Below are 19,688 nucleotides of genomic sequence, written 5' to 3'. Positions count from 1 at the left end.
TACTCAAAGAAGGCAGATTTATAACCTGGGAAGAGGTATATGAACTGGTTGGTGTAGGATTGTCAAGATTTAAATATATTCAACTAAGTAGTTGGGTGAGATCTCAGATTCGTACTGATGCGAACCTAGGGAAAACGAGTTTAATAGAACAAAACTTGGTGGAAAGAGTTATGGGGGGAAAAGAAGTAACAACCTGGTATTGGCAGTTGCTAGAGGAAATTGACGGGGAATTTCAACTCCCAGACGACCTATGGAGAATGGCAATTGGTACCCCATGTGAGGAGAAATGGCAAAATTCATTTTCCCTATTATACAAAACAGTAAAGCCTTCATGGCTAAGACGGAACCATCTATTCTCTATGCACCGTGCATACATAACCCCACTAAAACTATCTAAATTCCTACCAAATAAAAAATGCAATAAATGCAACTGGCCAGGGGCCTGTGACATACACATGTTTTTTGAATGTCCAGACATCCAGAATTTTCGGAGTAATGTGAAGGAAACTTTAAATTCTATCTTAAATACTTCTCTAGAAATAACTCTTTCTCTCGTAATTTTTGGATTGGAAGATAACATCAAAGGATTGGCAAAGTCCTTTCTCTTCTACGCAATTTTGCTGGCGAGAAGACAAATTTGTATAAATTGGGTAGAGAAAACACCTCCATTACACTCTCGGTGGCTTTCCTCCTTATATGAAACATCTAAAATGGACCTTAAAAGAACAACTGGTAAGAGGCATATGGCCTTTTGGAACTTATTAATTAACTGGAGATAGACCTGGGTTTTTTTTTTTTTTTTTCTCCCCGGGTCCAATGATTATGCCTTCTATACTCCTGGACCAGGGTCAGGCAAGGCGTGCTAAAGGTCCTATAGGTTGAAAGACACCTAGATTGAGTAAAACATCTCCAATTCTTCTAACGGGACATCTCTACTACCAATATATCAAATCACGTCTACAAGCCGTGCAAGGTGGTTGGTATGCTCCTTATTGAAGAAAAGGCAAATGAGGACAAAAAAAAGGAAAAAAAAAAAAAACAATAAAAAAAAATATATATATATATCGAAGTTAGTAATATCGACAGTCATAATATAGTTGTTAAAAATATCGATTTTTTATAGTGTTTTAAGTGTTAGTATATGTGTTAAAAGTATGTATTATTTTTGTAATGTAAGTTTGCATTTTTTAAAGTAATGAATTTTATGTTATTTAATTTTTACGTAATTTAATTCCGTAGCGGGTTGTGATTTTATAGGGGAATAGGATGTGTTGTAATTTGGCAGCGATTGGGTTGGCATTAACAGAAGCCATCCTGTATTTAGAGGCTATCTTGTCCGTTTTGTGGAATCCATTTTGTATTTCTGGCAGCCATTTTGTTTGCCACATGCTACCACGTGCGTGCCATGTGCTCTGTCCTACCTTGTTGTTGTCTGCTCTTGAAATCTGCCTAGATACAGGTTATATTCAACCTCTTCCACTTTGCACATGCTCAGTTGAGCTTGCAGCTGTCCATGCAGCTGCTGTTAGTCTGTAAATGTCAGGATGTGTTCACCAGAATTAGCAACTGTTAGCTCCTCCCACTTGTTGACTGTGTATTTTCTGTATGACCTTATATGTACCTAAAACCTACCTCTTGTATTTATACAGCCTTCTTTTGAGCCCCTGTGAGGGTGTAAAAGGACCAAGCTCCTTCCATTCAGTGTGCTACTTCATACATTGCCAAAGGGTGTTGTGTGAATATAGTTCCACCTCATGAGGTTTATAAACTTTTTATTTTCTATTCCAGTTTCTGTGCCAACTTCTATCCTATTGGTCTGAGGACTTGTGCAGAGAAGGGCGAGCCCCTTGCACTGGTAGACCTTGCTGAGGCTCACCACCACAGATGGGAAGTAATTTAACTATGGTAAATTAAATATTATATTTTAGGAATTATTGATTGTTTTTAATTTAATTTTGTGTTTTAGTTCTGTAGCGGATTGTGGGTTTATAGGGGATTAGGGTGGGAAGTAATTTAATTGTAATTAAGTATTTATTTATTTTAATTTTTTGGTATTGATAAATAATTTATTGTTAATTAATTATTAATTGGTAATTATTTTTTCTTAATTGGTAATTAATTTTTATAATTGATTAATTGATCATTATATTAATTGTATTAATGTATTATTTGAGCAGGTTGCGGGTTTATAAGGGAATAGGGTGGGACGTAAATTAATTGTAATTAAGTAATTATGTATTTGTATTGATAAATACTTTATTGTTTATTAATTATTAATTGGTAATTATTTTGTATTAATTGGTAATTAATTGTTTTAATTGATTAATTGATAATTATATTAATTGTATTAATTTATTATTCAGAGCTGGTTGTGAGTTTATAGGGGAATAGGGTGGAAAGTAATTTAATTATAATTAAGTAATTATTTATTTTTATTTATTGGTATTGATTATTCATTTAAAGAGTTAAGTTTAAGACTGCTAGACACACCGCCCAAATTTGGAAACAATTAATGGCACATGAGAAAATCTCCTTTTTTAATGCAGAATTAAGATTATGGGAAAACCCTGGATTACCTGGAATCTTTTCGGATGGGGCAAAAATAGCTTGGACAAGGCACGGCATAATCACACTGAGGGATATGTATGGCGCTAACGTTTTTTTAGGATTTGAAACACTAAAAAACATATATAAACTGAATGATGGAATGTACTTCAAGTATATGCAAATTCAGGATTTTATCGTTCACAAGATGAAAGTCAGGGAAGTTCAGCAATCAGACATTATTAAATGTGTGTATTCAAAACGGACTAAGTCACTTATTAGTAAGGTTATTATAACTTGAACAAAGATAAAAAAAAAAGATGATTGTGGTAAATAATAATAATAATAATACTGGATTTTATAAAGCGCGAACAGCTACCTCACGAGGAGGTGTCCCGGCGCTAGAGGAACCACAGAAGTCCTGGGGCAGAGATAGAAGACCTAGCGTGGCTGGGAGAAGAGCCAGGTCTTTAGCATCTTCTTAAAGCAGGGTTCAGATGGAGCCTGCTGGATTGCTTGAGGTAGGGAGTTCCACAGAACGGAGACGTTTGCTGAAAAGGTACGACCGCCAAGGCGGGCCTTTTTTGCTCGTGGGACGACCAGTTGGACACGGTCATTAGACCGTAATACACGGCTTTGGGAATATCTTGGAAGGCGTTTTTTTAGGTAAAGTGGGCAGGAGCCATGCAAAGATCTGAACGCAAGCGTCAGAGCTTTGAATTTTATCCGGTTGGCCACAGGGAGCCAGTGCAGGGTTCGAAGATGCGGAGAGACTGACTGCTTGAAAGGAATTCGCAGTAGCAGCCTCGCAGCCGCGTTTTGAACTACCTGCAGTTTATGGGTTAGGAATTTTGGGAGGCCCAGGTATAGACCATTGGCATAGTCAAGCCGTGAGGTGACCGTTGCATGGACTACCATTTTTCTGCAGCTCTCTGGTAGAAGTTTAAGAAATTTTCGGAGGTTTCTTAGTTTACTTAAACAGCAACCAGCCACTTGTTGGATATGGGAAGTGAAAGACATTTTATCATCCCATCTCACTCCAAGGTTTTTTGCCGAGTGACTGGGCAAGGGGGGGGGGGCATCTCCACCGGCCACCATAGCTCTGGGGCGGGGGTTGGACCCTTACCGAAAAAGATAACTTCGGTTTTATTGGCATTTAGTTTTAGTTTGTTAGTATTCATCCAGTGAGCAATGTCCTGGAGACAGCCTTTAAAGTTTGCGAAGGATTCCTGTGTCATCTCAGAGTATGGAAATACCAACTGGGTGTCGTCGGCATAAGAAATTGCTTTAACACCCCAGTTGGCAATTAGCGTAAAAAGGGGGGCCAGATAGATATTGAACAAGAGAGGGCTGAGGGCCGAGCCCTGCGGGACTCCACAGTTGAGGGTTTTAGGTGTGGAAGAAATCGTCCCAAGTGCCACCTTCTGCGTTCTCTGAGATAGATAGGAGTTTATCCACCTCAACGCGTTGTCTTGAATGCCTATCTCTGCCAGCCGGCTGAGTAGTCTAGCGTGGTCCACCGTATCGAAGGCGGCCGACAGATCCAGGAGTACCAGCATAGCTGAACTTCCTGCATCCATCGACCACCTCACTGACTCGGCTACCTCTAGGAGCGCTGTTTCTGTGCTGAAACCGGGTCGAAAGCCAGATTGAGTTTCATGGAGAATGTTGTTGGTTTCCACAAATTTACTCAATTGGCGTTGTATCACTTTTTCCAGCATTTTTCCCGGGGCGGCTAGAAGGGATATTGGGCGGAGATTCGTGAGGTCATCTGGGTCCCCGTTTGGTTTTTTCTTTAGGGGAAGGAGAGTGGCATGCTTCCAAACGTCAGGGAAGATTCCTGACGTGATGGAAGAATTCCAGATGCTTTGAAGTGTGGGCGCTACAGAGTCCGCTATGGCACTCCATAGCTTAGCAGGACAGGGGTCATCAGGGGAGCCGGATTTACAGCGGCTGAGTTCTTGCCTCACCTCGTTCAGAGGGGTATGCGCGAACTGGGTGAGGGTTTCTCCAGTCTCGCCCTTGTTTGCTGTGTCCTGTTTCACAGTATTTATTACTGGGCCAAAGGGGCCAAAGGAGTCATATACTTTCTTAATTTTATGATCGAAGTATTCTGAGATTTGCTCGCAAAGTAATGGTGTGGGAGCAACCTCTCTTTCAATGCATTGAGGTTTGAGGAAGGACTGTACTACTTTAAAAACTTGTTTGCTGGACTGTTCTGCCTGTATAATCGAGTCCGCGTAGAAGCGCTTTTTATTATTCCTAATGGCTTTCCGGAATTTTTTTAATGCTTCCTTAAATCTAGTTTTTTCTTCTAAGCCGTAGTTTTCTCTCCAGAGTCTTTCCAGTTTTTTACAAGCCGCTTTCTCCTCTCTAAGTTCCTGCGTAAACCAGGGAGCTGAGGGGGATTCTCTTTTTGATAAAGCCCGAGAGGCTGGGGCAATAGAAGAAACCATCCCACCTATCCATTCGTTGAGTAGTAAAGCATCCATATTGGGATTATTTGTCAAGGGGGGGGTGGTTTGCGCCAGAACCGGGAACATAGACTCAGGGGTCAGTTTTTTCCATTGTCTTTTCATAAAGTAGCATTTACTTGGCGCCTTGGTATCACTTGAATGGGACAAGTGAATGATCTGACCATATCATAGGGAGAGGTTTTTCAGGCCGCACATCCTTGATATTAGCAAAGATGAGATCAATAGTATGGCCCCCAGTGTGTGTGGGGCCTTCATTGATCAATCTGAGGCCGGCAGCGTCTAACGTTGTTCGGAGCATCTCTGCCATGGCGCAGTCTGCTTTATCCATGTGGATATTAAAATCACCTACCACTAAGAAAAGGGGGTGGAGGAGCGAGCTCTGCACTATCGTGTCTAATAGGGTAGTGAGAATGGGGTCCGCGCTGGCCGGGGGACGATATATCACTAGTCCTGCTAGTGAGAGCTGAGGGCTCACTTGGAAGCAGAAGTGAAGACCTTCAATTCCTTGGATAGCCGTGGCAGCCGAGGATGTCAGTACTAGATGCTCTTTGAAAATAATAGCTACGCCACCGCCTCTTTTTGTCCCAGGCCGGTTGGCGAGGCATATTTTAAATTCCGGAGGGATAGCAAGAGCGATAGAGGTCAAGTTGTCCTCTTTGATCCATGTTTCAGTTAGGAACAGGATATCCCAATCCTTCTCTTGTAGTAGGAGCCAGACCTCATCTGTGTGTTTGACGAGGGATCTACAGTTTAGTAGGCCCGCCCTGAGGTTAGTTTGAGGAGGGGATTTAGGGTTGGGGGGTATTGCGAGGGCAGCGCTGTCAAACGTTATCCCGCAATTGCTACAAGTTTGGGCGGGGTCAAAGGTTGCTGGGTCTATAGAGTGAGGGCAGCAATTGGATGGTGGGTTGAATGCCTTTAGGTCCTCACCTGACCATGATATCTGTCCACCATATGTTCCGATTTCGGCAGCATGTCTGGCCCCGGCCGCAGTCTGGTCGTGGACGGGCGCAGATGGGCTTGCCTTAGGCGCTCCCGCTGCGCTCGTCCGCTGCGCTTCCTGTGCATGCACATTTGTAGGCGGGAGGGGGGGCGTGTCCGTCGAGCGCGCCTGCTCTAATGGCGGCCGCTATGTCAACAGGGAAAGCACAACAGCGTTTGCACCGCTGTGTGCAACAAGAGGTCGTTGGCAAAGATTAAAAAGCAGTTTTCACAGCAGGTAAATAAGTGACACCACACAATGTTTTTTTAAAAAATGGTTTTGCCAATGCTAGGTGAGAGTACCTCCAGCTCCCGGCTTCCGCCTCAGGACTGGGTCAGTGGTCTAATCGTTGCGCTGAAGATCAGCGTTTAAGTAGGGAATGAGAAAGGGGCGTGGCCTCAAGTGGGCGTGTCCGTCGAGCGCGCCTGCTCTAATGGCGGCCGCTATGTCAACAGGGAAAGCACAACAGCGTCTGCACCGCTGTGTGCAACAAGAGGTCGTTGGCAAAGATTAAAAAGCAGTTTTCAGAGCAGGTAAATAAGTGACACCACACAATGTTTTTTTAAAAAATGGTTTTGCCAATGCTAGGTGAGAGTACCTCCAGCTCCCGGCTTCCGCCTCAGGACTGGGTCAGTGGTCTAAATTGGCTCTTAAATGGTCCGATCGGCTGGGTGTTAACATTTCCGCCAAACAGATCTCTACTACACTCACTCAAATCAATAGAGTGGTGCATTCTTCTAACATTAGGCTTCAAGCATATCGTACGGTTTGTCAACTTTATTACACCCCAGAAAGGATTGCTAGCTGGGCTCTAGAAAATCAGGTTAATGAGCGCACCAGGTGCTCTAAATGTTTCTTAGAAGCTACAAACATAGAGCATATGCTTTTTTCATGTCCCGCTTTTACTAACTTTTGGAAAGGATTAGAAATGATACTTAATATGAAATTGCTTGTTTTCCCACCTATATCTGCTCATCTGATTTTATTAGATATCCAGGATGTGAACTGTCCCAATAAAGATCCTATTTCTATTATTTTTGCTTGTGCCAGACTAACTATTGCCAGATCTTGGATATCGCCAGATCCTCCTCATACAATGGAGTGGTGGAGTCTAGTAAAGGAAATTTATACAATGGAGATTGCTCTAGCGAGACTAAGGGGTCCTAACTCTTTGAAGAAAAAAGAGAAAGTCTGGATTAATTTATTTGGATAAGAATTGGGGAAGATGTTGGTTGGCTATTAGAGACATTTTTGCAAACTGAAATATCACTGTTTCTCTGTTGTAAATGATGTGTTAACTGGTGTTATCTACTTTTGTTTGTACATATTTTGTTTCTCTTAACCTCTTGCAATATCAATAAAGAGATTAAAATTTAAAAAGGTATTGATTATTAATTTAATTGTAGTTAAGTAATTATTGAAATTATTTTTGTGTATTGATAATTAGCTCACTGTTATTTAATTTTTAACTGGTAATTTCTTTTTTATTACTTATACATTTTTGGTATTGAAAATTAATTAGTTGCTACTTAATTATTAATAGGTAATTCATTTTTAAAAATTAATATGTATTGGTGTTTATAATTAGTTCATTATTAAATAATTTGTACTTGGTAATTAATGTTTAATACATTTTTATGGTATTGATAATTAATTTATATATCTTTAATTATGAAATCATTACTTTCCCTTCTGTTGCACTCACTGGAGGGGGAATAGTAATTTTTACCCCTAGGCTATCCAACACTTTCCCTACTGTTGCACTCACTGGAGTAGGAATAGTAATTTTTACCCTCCCGCTATCCAACACTTTCCCTACAGTTGCACTCTCTGGAGTGGGAATAGTAATTGTTACCCCTGCGCATTCCAACACTTTCCCTACTGTTGCACTCACTGGAGTTGGAATAGTAATTTTTACCCCAACGCTATCCAACATTTTCCCTACTGTTGCACTCTCTGGAGTGGGAATAGTAATTTTTACCCCTACGCGATCCAACTCTTTCCCTACTATTGCACTCACTTGACTGGGAATAGTAATTTTTACCCCTGATCTATCCAACACTTTCCCTACTGTTGCAATCTCTGGAGTGGGAATAGTAATTTTCATCCTCCCTCTATCCAACACTTTCTCTACTGTTACATTTGGTGGAGTGGGAATAGTAAATTATTCCTACCCGCTATCCAACACTTTCCGTACTGTTGCACTCACTGGAGTCGGAATAGTAATTTTTACCCCAACGCTATCCATCACTTTCCCTACTGTGGCACTCTCTGGAGTGGGAATAGTAATTTTTACACCTACGCTATCCAACACTTTCCTTACTGTTGCACTCACTGAAGTGGGAATAGTAATTTTTACCCTGACGCTATCCAATTCTTTTTCTACTGTTGCACTTCTGGAGTGGGAATAGTAATTTTCACCCCTATGCTATCCGACACTTTCCCTATTGTTGCTATATTGGAGTGAGAATAGTAATTTTGGGATATATGATGTTACAACGCGGACTTTTACAACGCATACCGTTACAACGCGGATTTTACAACGCGGATACTGTAACAGCGCATGTATTTACAACGCATTTTTTTACAACGCAGGTACCTTTACAACGCAGACCATTACAACGTAAGTATTGGTAAGTATATATTAATATTAATATTATAATGGTAAATTAATCGTAAAAAATATAATTTAATGTAATTTTATTAAATATAAATACAATTAATTAATTTAATTTTAAATAAATATTACTTTATTTTTACCCTGTACCCCTGCACCCCAAAAACTCAAAACTGACCCTCAACCCCAAAAATAAATTAAACTGATTTAATTTAATTTAATTTAATTCCAATTAATTAATTTAATTTAAAATAAATTTTACTTAATTTTTACCCTGTACCCCAGTACCCTAAAAACTCAAAACTGACCCAAAACCCCTAAAATAATGTAATGTAATTTAATATAATATATTTTCAATTAAAAAAATTATTAATTAATTTTAATATATTTTTACCCTGTACCCCAAAAACTGAAAACTGACCCTGAACCCTAAAAATACCCCTTTACCCAAAAACTAAAAACTGACCCTGAACCCTAAAAATACCCCTTTACCCAAAAACTAAAAACTGACCCTGAACCCTAAAAATACCCCTTTACCCAAAAACTGAAAACTGACCCTGAACCCTAAAAATACCCCTTTACCCAAAAACTGAAAACTGACCCTGAACCCTAAAAATACCCCTTTACCCAAAAACTGAAAACTGACCCTGAACCCTAAAAATACCCCTTTACCCAAAAACTAAAAACTGACCCTGAACCCTAAAAATACCCCTTTACCCAAAAACTAAAAACTGACCCTGAACCCTAAAAATACCCCTTTACCCAAAAACTAAAAACTGACCCTGAACCCTAAAAATACCCCTTTACCCAAAAACTGAAAACTGACCCTGAACCCTAAAAATACCCCTTTACCCAAAAACTGAAAACTGACCCTGAACCCTAAAAATACCCCTTTACCCAAAAACTGAAAACTGACCCTGAACCCTAAAAATACCCCTTTACCCAAAAACTAAAAACTGACCCTGAACGCTAAAAATACCCCTTTACCCAAAAACCCAAAACTGTCCCTAAACCCTAAAAATACCCCTTTACCCCAAACATATAACATTTAAAATATAACTATATACTTACCAATACTTACATTGTAATGGTATGCGTTGTAAAGGTACCTGCGTTGTAAAAAAATGCGTTGTAAAAACATGAGTTGTAACAGTATCCGCGTTGTAATGGATGCGTTGTAACAGTAGTGCGTTGTAAAAAATGCGTTGTAACAGGTGCACACCGTAATTTTTACCCCTACGCTATCCAACACTTTTCCTGTTGTTGCACTCACTGGAGTAGGAATAGTAATTTTTACCTACCCCCTATCCAACACTTTCCTTACTGTTGCACACACTGGAGTGGAAATAGTAATTTGTACCTTCCCGCCATCCTACGCTTATCCTACTGTTGCACTCACTGGAGTGGGAATAGTAATTTTTACCATCCTGCTATCCAACGGTTTCCCTACTGTTGCACTCACTGGAGTGGGAATAGTAAATGTTACCCTCCCGCTATAATTTACATTAATTATTTATTAATTTTAAGGTTAAGTATTTTTAAGTATGTTTTGCTTAATTATATTCATTATTTCATTATTTTACATTACTTTTAAGACATTTAAAAAAATTGATATTTTAACAAACTTAGGGGCATATTACCAAGGCGGGCGACAAGTGATTATTGCTGCTTCAGCAGCCGTTTTCGGCCACTAAGAGGCGATAATTCTATTGCCCTATTAGCAAGCTGTCGCTAACAACAGTTAGCGACAGCTTGTAGGCGATAGCCAGCGGTTTGGGGGCTGCTTTGCATGTCAGCGATATTTATCGCTAATGACATGCAAAGTGGGCATACCCAACCTGTTAGCGACTGAAAGCAGTCGCTAACGTCGCTATTGCCTATTAGCAAGGCATGCGTAGCAATGGATATATTTGCGCTAAGCGTGAATATCTCCAAAAAATAACGCCTGCTCAGACCAGTTCTTAGCCATTATATCCAATGGGAGTTGGATATTATGGCTAAGTCCCCATTAGTGATAATGCGTGAATATCGCTGTATTCTCAGCGATATTCACGCATTTCGCCGCTAACGCCTGAAATTTTTATCGCATTTGAGATAAACGTTGCTAATAGCAAGTTATCTCTGCCATAAAATCAGGCGAAGCACGGCGATAGACAAAAACTCGCTTAGCCCATTTAGCGATAAATATCGCTAGTTGTTGGTAATATGCCCCTATATTATTTACGATATTTTGGATTCAATATTTTTGTACTTACCTGTTTGTAGATAGGAAGTCGATATTCTGTTATTCTACATTTTTTCATTGATATTTTGGCACGTCGATATTTTGCTCCTCGATATTCTGTCAGTGATCCGAGGTGAACGGGTAGGAGCAGTGAACGAGCAGGAGCAGTGAACGGGCAGGAGCAGATAACGGGCAGGAGCAGTGAAAGGGCAGGAGCAGATAACGGGCAGGAGCAGTGAACGGGCAGGAGCAGTGACTGGGCTGGGGAAATGACAGGGGGGCGTAAGCTCATTGGGGGCACTTCAACTCACCCATCTGCGGGACTGCTGGAGACCCACAGACACCCGTGGACACCTGTGTACACCTCCGCTCTCCCCCGCCGCCGCTCTTGGACTCGCGGCCGCCGAGAGTAGAGAGCGATCAAAGACTGCAATTCCCAGCTTCCCCTGCCTGCCTGACGGGGACGCTGCTTACCGCATCACATTGCCGCGCTCGGAGGCGCATAAAGACGAGCTGCTCCTGCGGCGGAGCGGGGCGTAAGCTCATTGGGGGCACTTCAACTCACCCATCTGCGGGACTGCTGGAGACCCACACACACAACCGTGGACACCCGTGTACACCTCCGCTCTCCCCCGCCGCCGCCCTTGGACTTGTGGCTGCCGAGAGGGGAGAGCGACCAAAGACTGCAATCCCCAGTGTCCCCTGCCTGCCTGACAGGGACGCTGCTTGCCGCATCACAGTCCCGCGCTCGGAGGGGCATAAAGACGAGCTGCTCCTCCTGCGTCGCGGGACGCGAGCGGGAATCGCCGGGCTGAGCCCGGGCAGAGGGCGGGCCATCTGTGGCCATCAGGGGCCAGCAGAGGTCAGGCCGGGCCACCCCCCTTGGCTCAAGGATGGGGAAGCGCAAACTACTCATCAAGGGAGGTGAAGGTAAGAAGGCTAAAGTACCCCGAAAATCGGAAACTATTATATCCTACCTTACGTCAGCAGTGGGGGCTTTAAATGCTCAAATAGCCACCGTGGAGAAGGAACTGGGACTGGGACCGGACCTGCCACATACCCCACAAATTGGATCAGAATACTCACCACCACTAGATTCTGCCCCTCTTCCCTCACTGGAACCAGATATTGTAATAGTGAATCCCCAACAACTACACCCCACAGTACAGGATCCAATAGAAGCTCCAGAGAGGGAATGTGGGGATCAGGCTAAGGAGGAAGATTTTGCAATCTGGAAGGAAAAATGCAACTCCGGCGAATGTACTTCCAAACATCCCACAGCAAGAACTGATATTACTCCTTGCTCCAGTCTCCCCGCCCACTTGGTGGATATAGTAGAAGGTTTATTTGAAACTCGCTTGGAGCCGGCACTTGTGACCATCGCCAAGGACATAGTGGACTGCCTGAACTCTTGTGTGGCAAATATGTTTAAGAAATGTGAACACATTGATGTTTTTATGAGGGAATTTAGAGCACAATACTCTGCCCCAAAGCACACAAAGCCAACTAGGGAGCTGCACGAGAGTCCACCGAATGCGGGCATACAGAGTGTAGCTATAATCTCCCACCCTCACAATACTTCACAAACCCCCTACAATCAGACTAGGTCTTGCTCGACTGAAGGACCTAGGGATAAACTACCTCCTGGGGGAAAGCAGATTAAAAATTGCGCTGGTAGATACGAATGTCCTGTGACCGGGTCGGGCAATGCAAAGTCAGGTACATTAAACCTCCCCCCAGATGACGCACCCTTAGTGGTAATTCTAACTGGGGTACCTCCTTTAACAAATGGCCATGTGGAAACGGAGAAAGATATTTTGTTCAGGACAAAAAGGTGGTGCTCTCAGTTTAGTAGTGGAAGTGATGATGTTGCTTCAAACATTATTATGGTTAGACGGGTTGGGTGGGTCGGGAAAAGAGATAAATGCATAATGGGTGATTGTGTGGTAGTAAACTTTAACAGGCCAAACATCGCTGATAGCTTGTTGTGGGATGGATCTGAGATTGATGGTTCGGACATCAGACCGCTTCCCCTGGGCTACTTTAATCCACCCCCTTCTCACCCACAGGTTTACACTCACAAACCAAGAGTATCACTGCTTTCACGTCCTCTTTTGAGAGAACCTGCTACTAAGACTACCACCTATCAAACACGCCAGGCCACATTGAGGGCAGAGGGATGGGTCACAGTCCCTCAGGGACACTCAGGTACACGTAGCCCAGAAAGGCAGCCTGGCTTAATTTTGACTACTAGATTTTCCCCTCTTTCAACTTTGGACTCTAACGACTGACTAACCCACACACGGTTGGGTGGCACTGGGCACATAATGCAGGATGATCGCAGACCTACCCATAATTTTCTCAGTTGGAATGTAGCGGGGCTCAGAAATAAGTCTTCTGATGAGAGATGGATACAATTTGTGTCTCAACATGATATTATTGCATTACAGGAGTCATGGGACACAGGGGACAATATTAGTCTGGACGGGTATAGTAGCCACTCGGTGAAGGCGGTCCCAGGGCTACATGGAAGACCAAAAGGAGGGCTCCATATGTTTATATCACTCAAACTGATTGGTTCCTTCAAAAAGTTAGACACAGCTTCAGTCAATCTACAGTGCATAGAATGGGTCAGCCCCAATTACTCAACTATTTTAATGGTAAACTTCTATAATGCTCCTGAGAAGAACATTGGGAATTCTCACCTATGCTCTTTGGCAGGATTTTTAGATGATTACAAGTCTACACATAGTGCTTTATTCGAAGTAATTTTAATGGGCGATTTCAATATACACCCTTGTGTTTGGAATTGCCTGGTAGAACACCAAGCGGGCCCTCCCGGTTCGACTAATACCCACCTCGAACATACTCCGCAAGGAGAAATGCTTGAAGATTTACTTGCTAATATGAATTTGTTTGAGGTTGATGGTGCAAGGGGGGAGGATAGAGCCCCTACTTTCATTGGCAGAGATGCTGATACAGTGATTGATTTTATTTTTGTCTCAGCTGGTATAGTGAGTGTGACTTCCTCCCATGAAGTTTTAGTTTCAGCCTTCAGCGATCATAACGCCCTGGCACTGACGCTGAACCTTGGGGTCGTTATGGACAGACGAGTAGAGCAAATGCCGGGATGCTCCAATAACTTAATCCCTAAAGATCAGAGCAGGAGACTAAACTGGGCCAAGGTGGTCCCTGATTCCTTCGTGCATGATCTTGCAAACAAAGTACATGCGGACATGGAAGTATGCTTAGATGACACGGCAGCTGATAAACACATCATTGGCTCCGTTGTTGCCATCTGTACTCAAATTAGGCAGGATCTGAAGTGTAACAAGAAGCAGGTAGCTTCAAACCAACCAAGATGGTTTGACGCGAACTGCTTGAAAGCCCATAAAGAATTAATGCATGCACTTAAACAAACACCTAGAAATAGTGAGCTTGTTGCTGGGCGTAGAAAGAACTACAAATTAGGTATGGCCAATCGTAGAAAGGCTATTAAAAAGGAGGCCTGGGATAATCTCATGTCGATTGACATCCTCAAAGACAGTAGCAAATTTTGGGCATCAATTAATCACTCTCACTTTTCAGGAGTGGACAAATCAGTTATGGATTGTGTGATCCCTGATGAGGACTGGGTAACCCACTTTAGCAGGATTTATGATAGTAATGAGGGCAATACGGCTGAGATGGGTTTCATATACATGGACCCTGCACCTTCTATATGCTTCAATGAAGTAGAGGTTCAAAGGGCCATAGAGGAGATGACTAAAAATAAAGCCCCTGGCCCAGATGGGGTGCCTGCATATATATATAGGACCCCACTAAAGTTCTGGGTAAAGACATTAACAAATGTCTTTAACTCCACAACTACATCAGGATTCCCTTTGTCGTGGGCTACCTCCACTATAATACCAATATTTAAAAAAGGCCTGAGAAGTGATCCGGCCTGTTACAAGCGATCTCATTGATTGACTCTGCCGTCAAGATCTTGGGCAGAGTCATTCTTCATAGACTGGGAGATTGCCTGAAGGAGAAGGGGATCCTCTCTGAACTACAATTATGGGTTCAGGGCCAAAAGAGGTACCCTCGATCAATGCCTAAATCTCCACATGCTTATTAGTAAATACACCCAGGCAAAGGAGGGCCTGTTATATATGGCCTTCATGGACCTGACATCGGCCTTCGACCTGGTCAATCGAGCTAAGCTGTGGTCCATCCTGCTTAATTTGGGGATAGACCCGCCACTGGTAAACTTTCTAGCTGCTCTCCACCAAGGTCTGTCTGCATCTATTAGAGTTAACAAAGAGGGGAGATGTACCAGGTTTTTCAGTTCAAAACGAGGTGTCAGACAGGGCTGCATCCTGGCGCCCCTCCTTTTCACTCTATACATAAACTCACTTGAAAATTCCTTGGTGGGGGCCACACTGGATATACCGCGTAAAAGGGGACTTTGCAGTCCCAGCACTGCTTTACGCGGATGACGCGGTGCTACTTGCCCACACTGGGCTGGGGCTGCAGAGACTCCTGAATGCTTTTGGGGAATTTATGCAATCCTTAGACCTCCAAGTAAACAATAAAAAATTGCACATAATGATTGCAGGTAAATGACCAAAGGCTCTTAAAATAAAATGATTTGCCTGCAATGGCGAAGTTGTATCCAGGGTCCCGGTATTTACATATTTGGGTGTCATTTTTGACGAAAAGGGCTCATGGGTCCCTCAAACACATTCAAAAGGCATAGCCGTTACCAGATCTACTTCGGCCTTACTTGACTTTGCAAAACACTTAGGCTCACATCCGACCGAGGCTTTGCTAACGGTATACAAGTCCAAATGCCGCTCAATAGCAATGTATGGCGCATCATTGTGGGGTCTTTTACCTCAAGGTAAATTGCAGATTATAGAGAATAAATTCCTCAGATCCTTACTAGCGGTCCCCCAATCCACCCCAGTACTCTCGGTCCACACTGAGTTAGTTCGTTAAATTTCTGACCAGTTACACTTGGCCCCATTGATCTGTTGGGCTAAAACTCGGCTCAACTCCGAAATCATACTGAATCACACCATTCTTAAAGACTGTATGGCACTAGAAAGAGCAAACACAATCCCATGGCTAGCATACATTAAAAAAACTCTCTGTAAATTGGGTCGGCCTGACTTATATGCATTTCCAAATTTGCTCCAGAAGGGAGATGTGAACTGGATCAAGGCTAACTTTTTGGGTTTAGCTGAGCAAGAACGGGAGGCAGTAGAGGTGGCAAAACCTGTGGTAAGAGCCAACTATATGCTCTTGACCACCCCACTAATCGAACCCTATCTAAAGATTGTTACCATCCCGTTCCACCAACATCTTCTTGTCAGATTCAGATTCAATATCATTCAGTTTTCCCTGGATGACTACCCCATATGGGGTATGTTAGATCAGTCCATCCTTTGCAGTTGTGATAACTTTTCTGATCAGTCACTAATGCACTTTATTATGTTTTGTGACCATTTTACTGACATCAGAAAACAGTTTTTGGTTCCATTATTGAAAGAAGCGGGATTTACACAAGTTCGACCCGCATTCTTGTACTTACAACTGCTGGGTAGCATCAGGGTAATTTTTGGGGCTGCTAATTTTCTAGTCGCTGCCATGCGTATTAAGGCCAAAAGACAGCTGGTGAATGTTTTAGAGGTGTGATTCTATTTTAATTAGCTTTTATTCTCTGCTTGTGGTTTTATTTAAGTATTATATGAACTCTTATGATGTACTGGTTTTTTACTGATCTTTTTAACATATGAATTGTTTTTAAATTTATTAATATTGTTATGTAACTGCTTTTATGATTTTAATTAATCGAATAAAGCTTGGCTTGACTTGACAGGGAAGGAGCGGTGACGGGGTAGGAGAAGCGACCGGACAGGAGAAAGTGACAGGGCAGGAGAAGTGACTTGTACTTATGTTCCTTGCCTATTTATTTATATACTATTGCATGACATCCACTGATGTGTCTGCATAGCATACCTGTTCCCCAAATTTTTGTCCTGAATTGTTACCTTCTGTCCTGAATTATTATCCTGAGTTTTTACCCCTTGTCCTGAATTTTTACACCATTCTGAATTTGCGCCCATGCCAGTTGGCCACCCTAGGTAGAAAGCGCTAGAAAACGTTGCAGTACAATACAACCCTTACTGGCCTCATCTTTGGATATTTGACTGATAGAATGCAAGTCATTTCGCAAAAACTGCAATTTTCAGATTGTGCCATTTGCGATCTGGCACCTTCAAACCCACTGTTCATGGATCCTCTCCAGGTAGTTTGTTGGTTTGTGTCAGCACTGTTCATGGTGTAGAACGCCGTGCGTGCTTTCTCCCAGAATTATATAAACTAGGCCTGCAGTAATTTTGAATAATTTCCACAATTTCATGCTGTCCTTGTTGAGCGAAATTCCCGAAATTACACCATTACTTCACGTAATTCCACCTCCGTTCAAGTAAAAATACTGTTGCAGGAGCACCAATGGGAACAATGTGAAGGAGCAGAACACGAATGGCTGTTTTAATTTCCTTTGTGTCTTTGTGCTATTTTACCCCAAAATATATACTTGCTTCCAAAAAAGACATGAGGGTGCATTTTACACTAAAATATAGTGATAAGTGGCAGATTTGCATTTCACGTAACGTTGCTGTTATTTCCTATAATTTTCGGGGGGTTTTGAGTAATTAGGCGAAGAGAAATTATGCAAATTCCTCATACCCCTAATGTAAACTGTAGTTGTATGCCCAGACAATTCATGATGCTATCCAGAGTCTACGCATCGTTGTGCCACATTGTTCTTGGCATTGAACGCATTGTTTAGTTTCTGCCACAGCGGCGCCCCCTGCGGGTTACATGCCCACACAATCGCTGATGCTACCCAAGGGCTACAGATAATTGTGCGTGCCAGGTGTACGACATAGCACGTCATGCCTGCAGCGCTGGGCACGTGCCCAGCGCTACTTATTCGTCCCAGAGGGTGCCGTGCCAGCTCTACCCTTGGCACAAACCCTCGTGCCTCTCTTGACACGTTCCAAGTATCCTGGTTAAGACCTCCGCTCGGATCTCGTTGAGGCAGGAGGTGCTGCGGTGCGAAGCTAAAGCGATTATCATTTGAATCTCCCTGTTCTTCCCATTAGCCGCTGATCTGCGGCACCGCTAAGTGCTCTGACAGCATTCCCGATAATTTTACTGACCTCTCTGTATCATTAGCAGGCGATAAAGCCAGTCTTGCTCGACTAATTGGCTGTCAGATTGAGCCATCGCGAGCCCTTCTTTTCTTTCATCTTGACTGTCTTCTCCCATCCTGACTGGGGGTCTGCAGGGGACAGCGCACTGGAGCACGCGACAGGCTAATCCTTCTGCAGGGCGCATGGATATGTCTAACTCCTGCGTCACGCTTGTTACCGCCGTCTGTGACCTTGGCATTTATCTGTTCTTTTCGAATTCCGAGTCTCCATCATACACTTAAAAAAATTACAGCAAAGGCACTGAGTCCACCGCCTGCCGTTTACCTCTAGGAAGGGCTCTAATATCCTACATTACTAATATTATGTTAATTTCTATAGCACCCAAATCGTAAATCCTATTTCAATGTATTTGTTCAGTTTAACAATTTATTAATTCATCCCGCTACCCTTTATTCAAGCATCCACACATAAAAAAAACACTATGATTGAGACATACTTCGAAGTGGAGAAGGTAAATATTCGTTTTAAAATCAGGATATTCATTACTCATAATATGCGAGCAATTACATAGTCAACCTGGAATTCATAGCGTTATTTATATGTACATAGTATCTTTTTTTTTAAATTGTTTTATTGCAGTTTTGCATGATGATACAAAGCTTTCCAATGAAAGTAATAAACAAACATTCTCGAAAAGAGTGTACCTTGAGAGACATCAAGACAAAGTGGGGCATATTCTCAAGGTCTTATCGCCGAGTTAGCGGCACTTTATCGCAGCCAAAGTGGCGATAGATTTATCGCCCTATTCACAAGCTGGTGCTAACAGCCGACATCGCCAGTTTTCCTGCGATAGCAGCTGCAAAAAACTCGACACGGATGACACCGGCAACAAACGCTAATGAGATGCAGAGTTGGCGTTCCCGTGCAAAAAGCAGCGAAAACATTATTTTGCAAAATTCTCAACGACCAGCCCGAGCGGCGATAAGATCACAAAACATGCGATAAGGCACGTTAGCAAGCAGGGAATTAACACCTGCTCTTTCCTGGTATTAAGTCGGATAATAACCTGCACCAGAAATGGGACCCCAGGCCACAGCCACACCAGAAGAAAAACAGATGACATGGAGCTACTGATCATGCAGCTTGGACACCCAAGAGGCCCCCAACACCCCCCACCCCCCCCCCCCCCCCAGCTCCCACCCAGAGCCCTCCCCGGGCACCCCCCCGGCCCCAGACAAAGATATTTTTCATTATCTTTAAGAAATAAGAAATCAAATTAAACTCAAAACAACTATTTGGAAGGGTCATGGCAGGTCTTCTCTGGACAATCTGTAAGTCACAGCTTGGAAGACAAAATTCAAGATAAGAAGGTGTGTCATGCGCACATCAAAGGACAGAGAGAGATAGAAAGAGAGAGAGAAAGAAAGGGAGCGAGAGAGAGAGAGTGAAAGGAAGAGAGGGAGAGAAAGAAAGAGAGAGAGTTAAAGGAAGAGAGGGAGAGAGATAGAGAAAGAGAGAGAAAGAGAGAGAGAAAGAGAGACAAAGATATAGAGAGAGTAAGAGAGAGAAAGAGAAAGACAGCGAGAGAAAGGGAGAGGAAGAGAGGGGGAGAGAGAGAGACAGTGAAAGGAGGAGA

This window comes from Lissotriton vulgaris, chromosome 9 (genome assembly GCF_964263255.1).
Source record: "Lissotriton vulgaris chromosome 9, aLisVul1.2, whole genome shotgun sequence".
Classification (NCBI taxonomy): domain Eukaryota; kingdom Metazoa; phylum Chordata; class Amphibia; order Caudata; family Salamandridae; genus Lissotriton; species Lissotriton vulgaris.
This window is presented reverse-complemented; position numbering follows the sequence as displayed.